This window comes from Triticum dicoccoides, chromosome 3A (assembly GCF_002162155.2).
Source record: "Triticum dicoccoides isolate Atlit2015 ecotype Zavitan chromosome 3A, WEW_v2.0, whole genome shotgun sequence".
NCBI lineage: Eukaryota > Viridiplantae > Streptophyta > Magnoliopsida > Poales > Poaceae > Triticum > Triticum dicoccoides.
Genome location: NC_041384.1, coordinates 583,921,108 through 583,935,483, shown reverse-complemented (window position 1 = coordinate 583,935,483; position 14,376 = coordinate 583,921,108).

Genomic DNA, 14,376 nt, shown 5'->3' with positions numbered 1-14,376 from the left:
TGGACCGACAGCTTTCCAATGGATTTCACTCTGTTTTGGTAAAGCGCCGGTTATAATGCATCCGTTCAGATCTTCTTCCGTAATCCGGGATGGAACCCAATTACAAGCGTAAAAAGACTTGGCCATTTCTTTGACAACCTAAAGGAAGGTTTATTCTGGTTTAAGATTCATGGTTGACAAGCATGAAGTGTTGCAGGTTAAGGGATGAAAGGTATTCAAGCGTGTAAAATTATTAAACCAGAGGATGATGCTACCAGAACTACAATGATAAATCAATTGGCGGTTTACGAGGGGACTAATGGTACCTGGCGGGTTATTATTTTCTAAAAGTGAAACTGCCTATATTGGTATGGAAGGTATAGATCTTAATTAGCTAAGTAAGGGGAAAACATGTTTCACAAGTTGGCATTATAATTTCGGATCTATCACGGGTCGGAAAATGAAAATATATTCAGACCTAAAACATGGATACCGAAGCAGTGGATTAAGGTTCAGATTGGATTCAGATTGGAGTTTTCTGCTTAAACAAGATGTACTGATGGAAAAAGAACTATGGCCATTGCTATACAGGTTGAATACCGAAGTTTCAATCAAAGGAACTACAGCGCAGTGATGAGCGCTGATGAACACCGATGGACAACGAGGAATGTTCGAACCCTAGAACTGGATCTACGGTGGAGGAAAGGGAGGCTTACTGGTACTGAAGGAACAACTGAGAGGCGCCATGATTCTTTGGTACGTTCAGGGTGATGCAGCGGCCAAAGTTGATGCAGAGGCAAGATTCGATGGCACTGGCTGAGCTCGAGGTGCTGGGGCGACGCGAGGAAGACGATGAGGCTGGGAGGCATGAGGGAAAAGGTGAAAATGACCCCGACCCTATTTATAAGGTGAAGGGATAAGCGGCAGGCACGAGAATCGAGGAGGTCAAAAAACAGATCTATAGACTTGCAGACGCCTCAATTTTAGAAAGATCATTAAAGAAGATACATTTAAAGATTTGGGATCTGTGTAAAGCTAATGGCAGATGATGTCACGATGGATTATTATGGCCTCAGAGATGACGTCACGGCGGTTTACAAGGTTTTTCAGCAGGTGTCGAAGAAGGAATTTTTCTAAGTACTGATAATTGACATGAACCAGTTCAAATCAATTTGGGGCCTAATGTTGGGGATATAACTATTAAGTATAAACCACCCAAGAGGGGCCGGATTATACTTATGGTAAGCTATTCCTATTAAAGCCCACGAAGGCAAGGCACTTTACGAGAGGAGGTTTAACAAGAAGGCCCAAGGCCCAAAGGCGGATTAGGGCCCGTAGATGTAAACCGCCATAAGATGTATAACTTGTATTGTAAGATAAGAAAGGGTAGAAACCGAGCTGGACATGATTATGAGCCGGCCGGGATTCTGTAAACCGCCGGGTGTCAACCAGTGTATATAAAGGGACGACCCAGCGGCGGTTTAGGGACATGAAACAGAAGATCGAGAGCCAGGCAAAGCGGATTCGCTCCCTGGTCATCAAAACCCTAGCAATTCCATTACAACTAGATTAGGCTTTTACCTTCACAGCAAGGGGCCGAACTAGTATAAACTCCTTGCATCCTTCGTCCCGCTTTAACCCCTTTAAGCTAACTACGTTGCGATGGCTCCACGACTAAGTCCTCACACTAGGACATCTGCCGTGACAAAACCATGACATATACCTTTGATATCTTTTGGACATGGCATCTTTTCAATAGCATCTACTTTAGCTTTATCCACTTCAATACCTCTTTCAAAAATTTTATGCCTCAAGACAATACCTTCATTAACCATAAAGTGGCACTTCTCCCAATTCAAAACAAGGTTAGTTTCTTCACATCTCTGCAAAACTCGATCAAGGTTGCTTAAGAAATCATCAAAAGAGGTTCCATAAATGAAGAAATCATCCATGAAAACCTCAACAATCTTTTCACAAAAATCATGGAATATAGCAGTCATACATCTTTGAAAGGTAGCTAGTGCATTGCATAAACCAAAAGGCATACATCTATAAGCAAAAGTACCAAAAGGACAAGTAAAAGTGGTCTTTTCTTGGTCCTATTTTGACACAGGTATTTGAGAGAAACCAGAATAACCATATAGAAAGCAAAAATGCATATGTTTGGATAATCTTTCTAGCATTTTATCAAATAAAGGCAGAGGGTAATGATCTTTTCTAGTAGCTTTATTTAATTTGCAAAACTCAATTACCATTCTATAACCCTTAACAATTCTTTGTGGAATCAATTCATTCTTATCATTAGGAACAATAGTAATACCTCCCTTCTCAGGGACACAATGAACAAGACTTACCCATCTACTATCAGCAATAGGATAAATTATACCTGCCTCCAGAAGCTTTAGTATTTCATTTCTTACAACTTCTTTCATCTTAGAATTTAACCGTCATTGATGATCAAGAACTGGTTTAGTATCAGGCTCCAAATTAATTTTGTGCTAACATAGAGTGGGACTAATTCCCTTAAGATCATCAAGAGTATATCCAATAGCTGCACAATGCTTCTTTAGAGTTTTCAATAATTTCTTTTCTTCATGCTCTGAAAGGTTAGCACTAATAATAACAGGATATATCTTATTTTCATCGAGATAAGCATATTTCAAAGTATCAGGTAATTGTTTAAGCTCAAACACAGGGTCACCCTTGGGTGAGGAGGATCCCCAAGGATTTCAACATGCAAATTGTGTTTCAAAACAGGCCCTTGATTAAAGAATATTTCATCTATTTATCTTCTTTCATTCATAAACATATTATTTTCATGGTCTAGCAAATATTGTTCTAAAGGATCAGTAGGAGGCATGGCAATAGAAGCAAGACCAATAATTTCATCCTTACTAGGCAATTCTTTATCATGGGGTTGTCTATGAAACTTAGAGAAATTAAAATCATGAGACACATCCCCAAAACCGGTAGTAACAATATCCTTGTCACAATCTATCTTAGCATTAACAGTGTTCAAGAAAGGTCTACCAAATATAATGGGACAAAAATCATCTTGTGGGGAACCAAGAACAAGAAAATCAGTAGGGTATTTTATTTTCCCACACAAGACTTCAACATCTCTAACAATCCTAATTGGTGATATAGTATCTCTATTGGCAAGCTTAATAGTAACATAAATATCTTCTATCTCAGCAGGTGCAATATTAGTCATAATTTCTTGGTATAAGGTATAAGGAATTGCACTCACACTAGCACCCACATCACATAAGCCATGATAACAATGATCTCCTATTTTAACAGAAACAACAAGCATGCCAACAACAAGTCTATGTTTATCTTTAATATTAGGTTTAGCAATTCTAGCAGCTTCATCACAAAAATAAATAACATGCCCTTCAATATTATCAACCAAGAGATCTTTAACCAAAGCAATAATAGGTTCAACTTTAATTTTCTCAGAGGGTGTAGGTGTTCTAGTATAACTCTTACGAACCATAGTTGAAGCTTTAGCATGATCCTTTATTCTAACAGGAAAAGTGGTTTCTCAATATAAGCAGTAGGAACAATAGGATCAACATTATAAGTAATAGTTTATTCTTCAACTTTAATAGGTTCTACTACTTTAACTTCAATGGGAGGATGATATTTAAACCACTTATCCTTAGGGAGATCAACCTGAGTAGCAAAAGATTCACAAAAAGAAGCTACTATCTCAGAGTTAAGTCCATATTTAGTGCTAAAATGATGAAAAGCATCGGTATCCATAAAAGATTTAACACAATCAAACTTAAGGTTTATACCTCACTCATTAACTTCGCCAAGTTTCCAATCTTCAAAGTTCATTTAATTCTTTCCAATAAATCCCATTTGAATTCAATATCATTCTTCATAAAAGAAACAGTACAAGAAGTATCGAGCATGGATTGCTCATTACGAGAAAGCCGAGAATAAAAATTTTGAATAAAAATTTCTCTTGAGAGCTCATGATTGGGGCTTGAATATAACATTGACTTAAGCCTCCCCTAAGCTTGAGCGATACTTTCTCCTTCATGAGGCCAAAAATTATATATATAATTCCGATCACGATGAACCAGATGCATAGGATAAAACTTCTGATGAAATTCCAATTTCAGTCGGTTGTAGTTCCATGATCCGATATCATCACATAGCCTATACCATGTCAATGCCTTTCCCTTCAAAGATAAAGGGACGACCTTCTGCTTGACATCATCCTTGGTCAAACCTGCAAGCTTAAATAATCCAGAAACTTCATCCACATAGATTAGATGCATATCAGGATGTAACATTCCGTCTCCTGCATAAGGATTAGCTAGCAGTTTCTCTATCATACCCAAAGGAATTTCATAATAAATATTTTCAGTAGGTGCAGTAGGTTGAGGAGCAACTCTTTTCTCTTCCAGTTGAGGTGAAGATACCGCGAACAAACTCCTCAAAGGATTATTTTCCATAGTGACAAGTGACAGTAAATTTCAGCACACTATATAAATGTTTCCTTACCAAATTCCACTCACCAAAGGCGCTTCACTCCCCGGCAACAACGCCAGAAAAGGGTATTGATGAACCACAAGTATAGGGGATCTATCGTAGTCCTTTCAATAAGTAAGAGTGTCGAACCCAACGAGGAGCAGAAGGAAATGACAAGCAGTTTCCAGCAAGGTATTCTCTGCAAGCACTAAAATTATCGGTAACAGATAGTTGTGTGATAAGATAATTCGTAATGGGTAACAAGTAACAAAAGTAACTAAGGTGCAGCATGGTGGCCCAATCCTTTTTGTAGCAAAGGACAAGCCTGGATGAACTCTTATATAATGTAAAGCGCTCCCGAGGACACATGGGAATTACTGTCAAGCTAGTTTTCATCATGCTCATATGATTCACGTTCGTTACTTTGATAATTTGATATGTGGGTGGACCGGTGCTTGGGTGCTGCCCTTCCTTGGACAAGCCTCCCACTTATGATTAACCCCTCTCGCAAGCATCTACAACTACGAAAGAAGAATTAAGATAAATCTAACCATAGCATGAAACATATGGATCCAAATCGGCCCCTTACGAAGCAACGCATAAACTAAGGTTTAAGCTTCTGTCACTCTAGCAACCCATCATCTACTTATTACTTCCTGATGTCTATTACGCAACTTTATTCTTGTAGACACGTGTTGGGCCTCCAATCGCGGAGTTTTGTAGGGCAGTAGCAATTTTCCCTCAAGTGGATGACCTAAGGTTTATCAATCCGTGGGAGGCGTAGGATGAAGATGGTCTCTCTCAAACAACCCTGCAACCAAATAATAAAATCTCTTGTGTCCCCAACACACCACATACAATGGTAATTTGTATAGGTGCACTAGTTCGGTGAAGAGATGGTGATACAAGTGTAATATGGATGGTAGATATTGATTTTTGTAATAAGAACAGTAAAAAACAACAAGGTAGCAATTGATAAAACGGAGCACAAATGGTATTGCAATGCTTGAAAATGAGGCCTAGGGTCCATGTTTTTTCCTTGTTTTTGAGTTTCACAGGAAAGGAATATCAAACGGAGTCCAATTGACCCGAAACTTTACGACGATTGTTTTTGGACCAAAAGAAGCCCACGGAGTACCGGAGATGCACCAGAGGAGTCCCGAGGCCACCACAAGGGTGGGGAGGGTGCACCCCCTGACCCTGTGGGCCCCTCGTGGACTCCCCTGACTTGTTCTCGATGCCAACACCTCTTATATATCCGCAAACTTCCAGAACATAACCTAGATAGGGAGTTCCGCCGCCGCAAGCCTTTGTAGCCACCAAAAACCAATCGGGACCCTGTTCCGGCACCCGACCGAAGGGGGAATCATCACCGGTGGCCATATTCATCATCCCGGCGGTCTCTATGACGAGGAGGGAGTAGTTCACCCTCGGGGCTGAGGGTATGTACCAGTAGCTATGTGTTTGATCTCTCTCTCTCTCTCTCTCTCTCTCGTGTTCTTGATTTGGCACATTTTGATGTACCATGAGCTTTGCTATTATAGTTGGATCTTATGATGTTTCTCCCCCTCTACCCTCTTGTAATGGATTGAGTTTTCCCTTTGAAGTTATCTTATCAGATTGAGTCTTTAAGGATTTGTCGGTGCACAAAAGTAGGGGCTCTATTTTGTGCCCCTTTACCTATGCACGGGCAGTCAGAGCTGCACCCGCGACCACACTTAGCAGGGCAGAGGAGGGAAGCAGAAGTGCAAGGCTACCGAAGCAGCGCTCCAACGAAGGGCGCAGAAGAAGGAGCAATCACATAGGCTTCCTCCCGGCAAGACCCTTGCCGGGGCGGCCTACACAGCACCGGCAAGAGCCTTCCCGGGGCAGCTCGCCCAACACCAACATCGCAGCCACCCTTGAGCCTGAGAGTTCCGACACCATTGACAACAGTGAAACCAAGGCTCGGGAAGTGTTTGCATGGTGGCAGGCAGATCTTTGTGAAGACAGAGAGCCTACAAATCCTAGATGAGGACCAGAAGACAAGACAATCACAAGACTCCTTGTCGAGGATGCCCATGAGGCCCCGGCAAGGCTCCTTGCCGAAGACACTCGTAAGGCCCCGGCAAGACTCTTGCCGAGGGCTCTCACAAGACCCCGACAAGACCCTTGCTGGGAATATACGCGAGACAGCAGCAAGACCTTGTCGCCCCATCTCCGCCCCAGCTCAGTGGCTAACCCACCAACTGAAGCAAGTACCCACGTGGCAGTATGTGGGTACTAATCCAACTAGCCAAACACCTGTGTGGTGGTGTAAAGATCTTCGTGAAGACCCTACCACCATGCCAACTCAGCAGCCTGCCAGCCTACATGGTGCTGCATGCCTCGTTGGCCTAGACGCGTGTCGGAGCAAGGCGGAGCGGCGACGGACGGGACGGGCCTCGTTACCGCCCCTGATAAAGCAAGTGGACACCTAAGTAGTGCATTTAATGCACTTTGTCCTGTAATGACAGGCGATAAGCTTGTACACTGTATACCTTTCCACCTCCTGTGTGCCAATGTGGCAGCCCCTTTCGACTATAAAAGGAGGCCCGAAGCATACTGAAGAAGGATTCAGATCTTTTGGACGATACACGCATCATAGCTAGTTCAAGAACTCAAGAACACTCAAATATACAACAAAGCAGTACTAGGGTATTACGCATCCTCACAGCCCGAACCTGGGTAAACGATCCTCGTGCTGGCTTCTAGACTCGCTCTTTGCACAACCTTGCGCCAGCCAACCGTAGCAAAAGGGATCCTAATGATCCCATAGGTGTCGTTTCCCCCGACATCTCTGGCGCGCCAGGTAGGGGGCGCAAGCCGTGGAAATCTGGTTTTGGAACCGACGCGGCGACTCTTTCATGGGGATGGCCCGAAGGGAGAAGGTGACGTCGATCGGCCGCCCTCTGGTACCGTCCGCAGCTTCGACAGCCATCCGCATGGCCCCAAAAAGCTAAGTCATCTAAAATTTTGGCTAATTTCATTTATATGAGTCTATTCTCCTCGAAAGATCTCTTTCCTTGTATGGGAAACCTGCACGCAATGGGACCCTTCCGCTATTGGCAATGCCCTTGTCTCTATCTCGAGTCCGCTTGACAGTTTATGCGGCCGCGCTGAGAACGACAAGGTGGCCTACCCGCTACTAGTTGCGCTCTTGTCCTATTTCAAGTCCGCTCGACAGTTCAAGCGACCGCGCTAGGAGCGGCAAGGTGGTTTGCCTGACAGCAAGTGCCCTCCCGACAGGGTGCTAAGGATCCATCCTCAAAGCAGCATGGCATGGGTTTACGCGTCGGCAACCTTATCTCACCAAGCATAGGGGGCAAACATACAAAGAAAGATCTAACGGGAAGATAGCATGCATGATATTGAAGTACTGCAGAGTTATATTACATCAAATAATCGCAGCGGTTCTAACTTAAGATAAAACTGTCTTGGTCTTGAACTCGCAGCGGCAATGAGAAATGGGGTGCCTAGTCCCGGCGCTGGCCCTCCACCCTCTCAACTCCATCGACGCAGTTGATGATGGGCTTGATATGCTCCTTGAGCACCGCGAGGTTTGCTTCCTCCGGCAAGCTCTCCAACACGTCGGCAAAGTTGATGGAGGGGTTCCAAAACGCCATCTTGGTGAGTACCTTGGTCAGGGCGCCCCGGCAGAGCCTCCGTGACTCGTTCGCCAGATAAGTTTCACGGTTGGAGCAGAGCTGCTCCAGGGCTCCAAGAATGCCCTCGAAGAACAGGGTCAGTCTGGCGTTGGGACTCACGTTCGGCTCCGGGAGGTACCTCACATTCGGCATCCCCATGGCAGCCAGCTTCATGGTGATCCTGCCGGCGACGTCGGCGAGGCGGCTGACTCAATGGTTTATGCTCTCCGCTTACTCCTTGTGTTTAGCAGCATCATCCCTTCGTAGCTGCCTCTCCTCCTCCAGGCCCTTGGTCAGGGCCTCTTCCCGGGCCCTGACCTCCGAAAGCATCCCTCAAGGCCCTCCAGCTTCAGCTTCAGGTCATTGATGGCGTCGTTGGCCTTGGAGAGCAGCTCGGCCTTGCCAAGGGTTGTGGCCTGCGCCTCCGCCAGAGCGCCATTGGCCACATCCTTCTCCTTCGTCAGCTTTAGGACCCGTTCCTTCATCCCATCCCGCTCCACCTCCAGCTCCGCCACCTTGGCGGCATGGACCAGGGCTTGAGCATTGAGTGCCTCTTTGTGCCTCTGCTCCAGCTCCTGGGTCTGCTGCGGACGAGCTTCTCGACCTCCTCATCCTTGCTACGGAGTGTGGCGGCGAGCACTGAAGAAAATATGCCCTAGAGGCAATGATAAAGTTATTATTTATTTCCTTATATCATGATAAATGTTTATTATTCATGCTAGAATTGTATTAACCAGAAACATAATACTTGTGTGAATACATAGACAAACAAAGTGTCACTAGTATGCCTCTACTTGACTAGCTCGTTAATCGAAGATGGTTATGTTTCCTAAACCATAAACAAAAGAGTTGTTATTTGATTAATGGGATCACATCATTAGGAGAATGATGTGATTGACATGACCCATTCCATTAGCTTAGCACCCGATCGTTTAGTATGTTGCTATTGCTTTCTCCATGACTTATACATGTTCCTATGACTATGAGATTATGCAACTCCCGTTTGCCAGAGGAACTCTTTGTGTGCTACCAAACGTCACAACGTAACTGGGTGATTATAAAGGAGCTCTATAGGTGTCTCCAAAGGTACATGTTGGGTTGGCGTATTTTGAGATTAGGATTTGTCGGTATCTCTGGGCCCTCTCGGTAATGCACATCACATAAGCCTTGCAAGCATTGCAACTAATGAGTTAGTTGTGAGGTGATGTATTACGGAACGAGTAAAGAGACTTGCCGGTAACGAGATTGAACTAGGTATTAAGATACCGACGATCGAATCTCGGGCAAGTAACATACCGATGACAAAGGAAACAACGTATGTTGTTATGCGGTCTGACCGATAAAGATCTTCGTAGAATATGTAGGAGCCAATATGGGCATCCAGGTCCCACTATTGGTTATTGACCGGAGACGTGTCTCGGTCATGTCTACATTATTCTCGAACCGTAGGGTCCGCACGCTTAAGGTTTCGATGACAGTTATATTATGAGTTTATGAGTTTTGATGTACCGAAGGAGTTCGGAGTCCCAGATGAGTTCGGGGACATGACGAGGAGTCTCGAAATGGTCGAGACATAAAGATCGATATATTGGACGACTATATTCGGACATCGGAAAGGTTCCGAGTGATTCGGGTATTTTTCGGAGTACCGGGTAGTTACGGGAGAAGCAATGGGCCTTGATGGGCTTTAGTGGGAAGAGGAAAAAGGGCCAAGAGGCTGCTGCGCCCCCCTCCCCTCTAGTCCGAATTGGACTAGGGAAAAGGGGGCCAGCCACCTTTCCTTCTCCTCTACTTCCTTCTCCCTTCCTCCCCTCTTGGTGGACTCCTACTAGGACTTGGAGTCCTAGTAGGACTCCACATCCTGGCCGCACCAATTGCCTTGGCCGGCCTCCTCCTCCTCAATCCTTTATATACTGAGGCAAGGGGCACCCCATGAACATAAGTTGATCTTCGTGATTGTTCCTTAGCCGTGTGCGGTGCCCCCCTCCACCATATTCCACCTCGGTCATATTGTAGCGGTGCGTGGGCGAAGCCCTGCGACAATAGAACATCAAGATCGTCACCACGTCGTCGTGCTGACAGAACTCCTCCCCGACGCTTTGCTGGATCGGAGCCCGGGGATCGTCATCGAGCTGAACGTGTGCCAAGAACTCGGAGGTGCCGGAGTAACGGTGCTTGGATCGGTCGGATCGTGAAGACGTACGACTACATCAACCGCGTTGTCACAACGCTTCCGCTGTCGGTCTACAAGGGTACATATATCACACTCTCCCCCCTCGTTGCTATGCATCACCATGATCTTGCGTGTGTGTAGGAGTTTTTTTGAAATTACTACGTTCCCCAACATTGACATCTGAGCCTAGGTTTTATGTGTTGATGTTTTTGCACGAGTAGAACACAAGTGAGTTGTTGGCGATATAAGTCATACTGCTTACCAGCATGTCATACTTTGGTTCGGCGGTATTGTTGGACGAAGCGGCCCAGACCGACATTACGCGTACGCTTATGCGAGACCGGTTCTCCCGACATGCTCTGCACATAGGTGGCTTGCGGGTGACAGTTTCTCCAACTTTAGTTGAACCAAGTGTGGCTACGCCCGGTCCTTGCGAAGGTTAAAACAGCACCAACTTGACAAACTATCGTTGTGGTTTTGATGCGTAGGTAAGATTGGTTCTTGCTTAAGCCCGTAGCAGCCACGTAAAACTTGCAACAACAAAGTAGAGGACGTCTAACTTGTTTTTGCAGGGCATGTTGTGATGTGATATGGTCAAGACATGATGCTAAATTTTTATTGTATGAGATGATCATGTTTTGTAACCGAGTTATCGGCAACTGGCAGGAGCCATATGGTTGTCGCTTTATTGTATGCAATGCAATCGCGCTGTAATGCTTTACTTTATCACTAAGCGGTAGCGATAGTCGTGGAAGCACAAGCTTGGTGAGACGACAACGATGCTACGATGGAGATCAAGGTGTCGCGCCGGTGACGATGGTGATCACGACGGTGCTTCGGAGATGGAGATCACAAGCACAAGATGATGGCCATATCATATCACTTATATTGATTGCATGTGATGTTTATCTTTTATGCATCTTATCTTGCTTAGATTGACGGTAGCATTATAAGATGATCTCTCACTAATTATCAGGAAGTGTTCTCCCTGAGTATGCACCGTTGTGAAAGTTCTTCGTGCTGAGACACCACGTGATGATCGGGTGTGATAGGCTCTACGTTCAAATACAACGGGTGCAAAACAGTTGCACACGCAGAATACTCAGGTTATACTTGACGAGCCAAGCATATACAGATATGGCCTCGGAACACGGAGACCGAAAGGTCGAGCGTGAATCATATAGTAGATATGATCAACATAGTGATGTTCACCAATGAAACTACTCCATCTCACATGATGATCGGACATGGTTTAGTTGATTTGGATCACGTAATCACTTAGAGGATTAGAGGGATGTCTATGTAAGTGGGAGTTCTTAAGTAATATGATTAATTGAACTTAAATTTATCATGAACTTAGTCCTGGTAGTATTTTGCAAATTATGTTGTAGATCAATAGCTCGCGTTGTTGCTTCCCTGTGTTTATTTTGATATGTTCCTAGAGAAAATTGTGTTGAAAGATGTTAGTAGCAATGATGCGGATTGGATCCGTGATCCGAGGTTTATCCTCATTGCTGCACACAAGAATTATGTCCTTGATGCACCGCTAGGTGATGGACCTATTGCAGGAGCAGATACAGACGTTATGAACGTTTGGCTAGCTCAATATGATGACTACTTGATAGTTTAGTGCACCATGCTTAATGTCTTAGAATCGGGACGTCAAAGACGTTTTGAACGTTTTGGAGCATATGAGATGTTCCAGGAGTTGAAGTTAATATTTCAAGCAAATACCCGAGTTGAGAGATATGAAGTCTCCAACAAGTTCTATAGCTAAAAGATGGAGGAGATCGCTCAACTAGTGAGCATGTGCCCAGATTGTCTGAGTACTACAATCGCTTGAATCAAGTGGGAGTTAATCTTGCAGATAAGATAGTGATTGACAGAATTCTCTAGTCACCATCACCAAGTTAGTAGAACTTCGTGATGAACTATGATATGCAAGGGATAACGGAAACGATTCCCAAGCTCTTCGTAATGCAGAAATTAACGAAGGTAGAAATCGAGAAAAACATCAAGTGTTGATGGTAGACAAGACCACTAGTTTTAAGAAAAGGGCAGAGGAAAGAAGGGGAACTTCAAGAAGAACACCAAGCAAGTTGCTTCTCAAGTGAAGAAGCCCAAGTCTGATCCTAAGCCTGAGACTAAGTGTTTTTACTGCAAAGGGACTGGTCACTGGAAGCGGAACTACCCCAAGTGATTGGCAGATAAGAAGGATGGCAAAGTGAACATAAGTATATTTGATATACATATTATTGATGTGTACTTTACTAGTGTTTATAGCAACCCCTCAGTATTTGATACTAGTTCAGTTGCTAAGATTAGTAACTCGAAACGGGAGTTGCAAAATAAACAGAGACTAGTTAAGGGTGAAGTGACGATGTGTGTTGGAAGTGCTTCCAAGATTGATATGATCATCATCGCACACTCCCTATACTTTCGGGATTAGTGTTGAACCTGAATAAGTGTTATTTGGTGTTTGCGTTAAGCATGAATATGATTTGATCATGTTTATTGTAATACGGTTATTCATTTAAGTAAGAGAATAAATTGTTGCTCTGTTTACATGAATAAAACCTTATATGGTTACACACCCAATGAAAATAGTTCGTTGGATCTCGATCATAGTGATACACATAATCATAATATTGAAACCAAAATATGCAAAGTTAATAATGATAGTGCAACTTATTTGTAGCACTGCCGTTTAGGTCATATTGGTGTAAAGCGCATGAAGAAACTCCATGCTGATGGGATTTTGGAATCACTTGATTATGAATCACTTGATGCTTGCGAACCATGCCTCATGGGCAAGATGACTAAGACTCCGTTCTCCGGAGCGAGCAACTGACTTATTGGAAATAATACATACTGATGTATGCGGTCCGATGAGTGTTAAGACTCACGGCAAGTATCATTATTTTCTGAACCCAGATGATTTGAGCAGATATGGGTATATCTACTTGATGAAACATAAGTCTGAAATATTTGAAAAGTTCAAAGAATTTCAGAGTGAAGTGGAAAATCATCGTGACAAAGAAAATAAAGTTTCTACGATCTGATCGCGGAGACAAATATTTGAGTTACGAGTTTGGTCTTCAATTAAAACAATGTGGAATAGTTTCACAAACTCATGCCACATGGAACACCACAGCATAATGGTGTGTCTGAACATCATAACCGTACTTTATTGGATATAGTGCAATCTATGATGTCTCTTACCGATCTACCACTATCGTTTTGGGGTTATGCATTAGAGACAGCTGCATTCACGTTAAATAGGGAACCATCTAAATCCGTTGAGACGACACCATATGAACTATGGTTTGGCAAGAAACCTAAGCCGTCGTTTCTTAAAGTTTTAGACTGCGATGCTTATGTGAAAAGGTTTCAACATGATAAGCTCGAACCCAAATCGGAGAAGTAAATCTTCATAGGATATCCAAAGGAAACTATTGGATACACCTTCTATCACAGATCCGAAGGCAAGACTTTTGTTGCTAAATTCGGAAACTTTCTAGAGAAGGAGTTTCTCTCGAAAGAAGTGAGTGGGAGGAAAGTAGAACTTGATGAGGTAACTATACCTGCTCCCTTATTGGAAAGTAGTTCATCACAGAAATCTATTCCTGTGACTACTACACCAATTAGTGAGGAAGCTAATGATGATGATCATGTAACTTTAGATCAAGTTACTACCGAATCTCATAGGTAAACCAGAGTGAGATCCGCACCAGAGTGGTACAGTAATCCTGTTCTGGAAGTCATGTTACTAGACCATGATGAACTTGCGAACTATGAGGAAGCGATGATGAGCCCAGATTCCGCGAAATGGTTTGAGGCCATAAAATCTGAGATATGATCCATGTATGAGAACAAAGTATGGACTTTGATGGATTTTTCCGATGATCGGCAAGCCATAGAAAATAAATGGATCTTCAAGAGGAAGACAAACGCTGATAGTAGTGTTACTATCTACAAAGCTAGAATTGTCGCAAAAGGTTTTCGACAAGTTCAAGGTGTTGACTACGATGAGATTTTCTCACTCGTATATATGCTTAAGTCTGTCCGAAT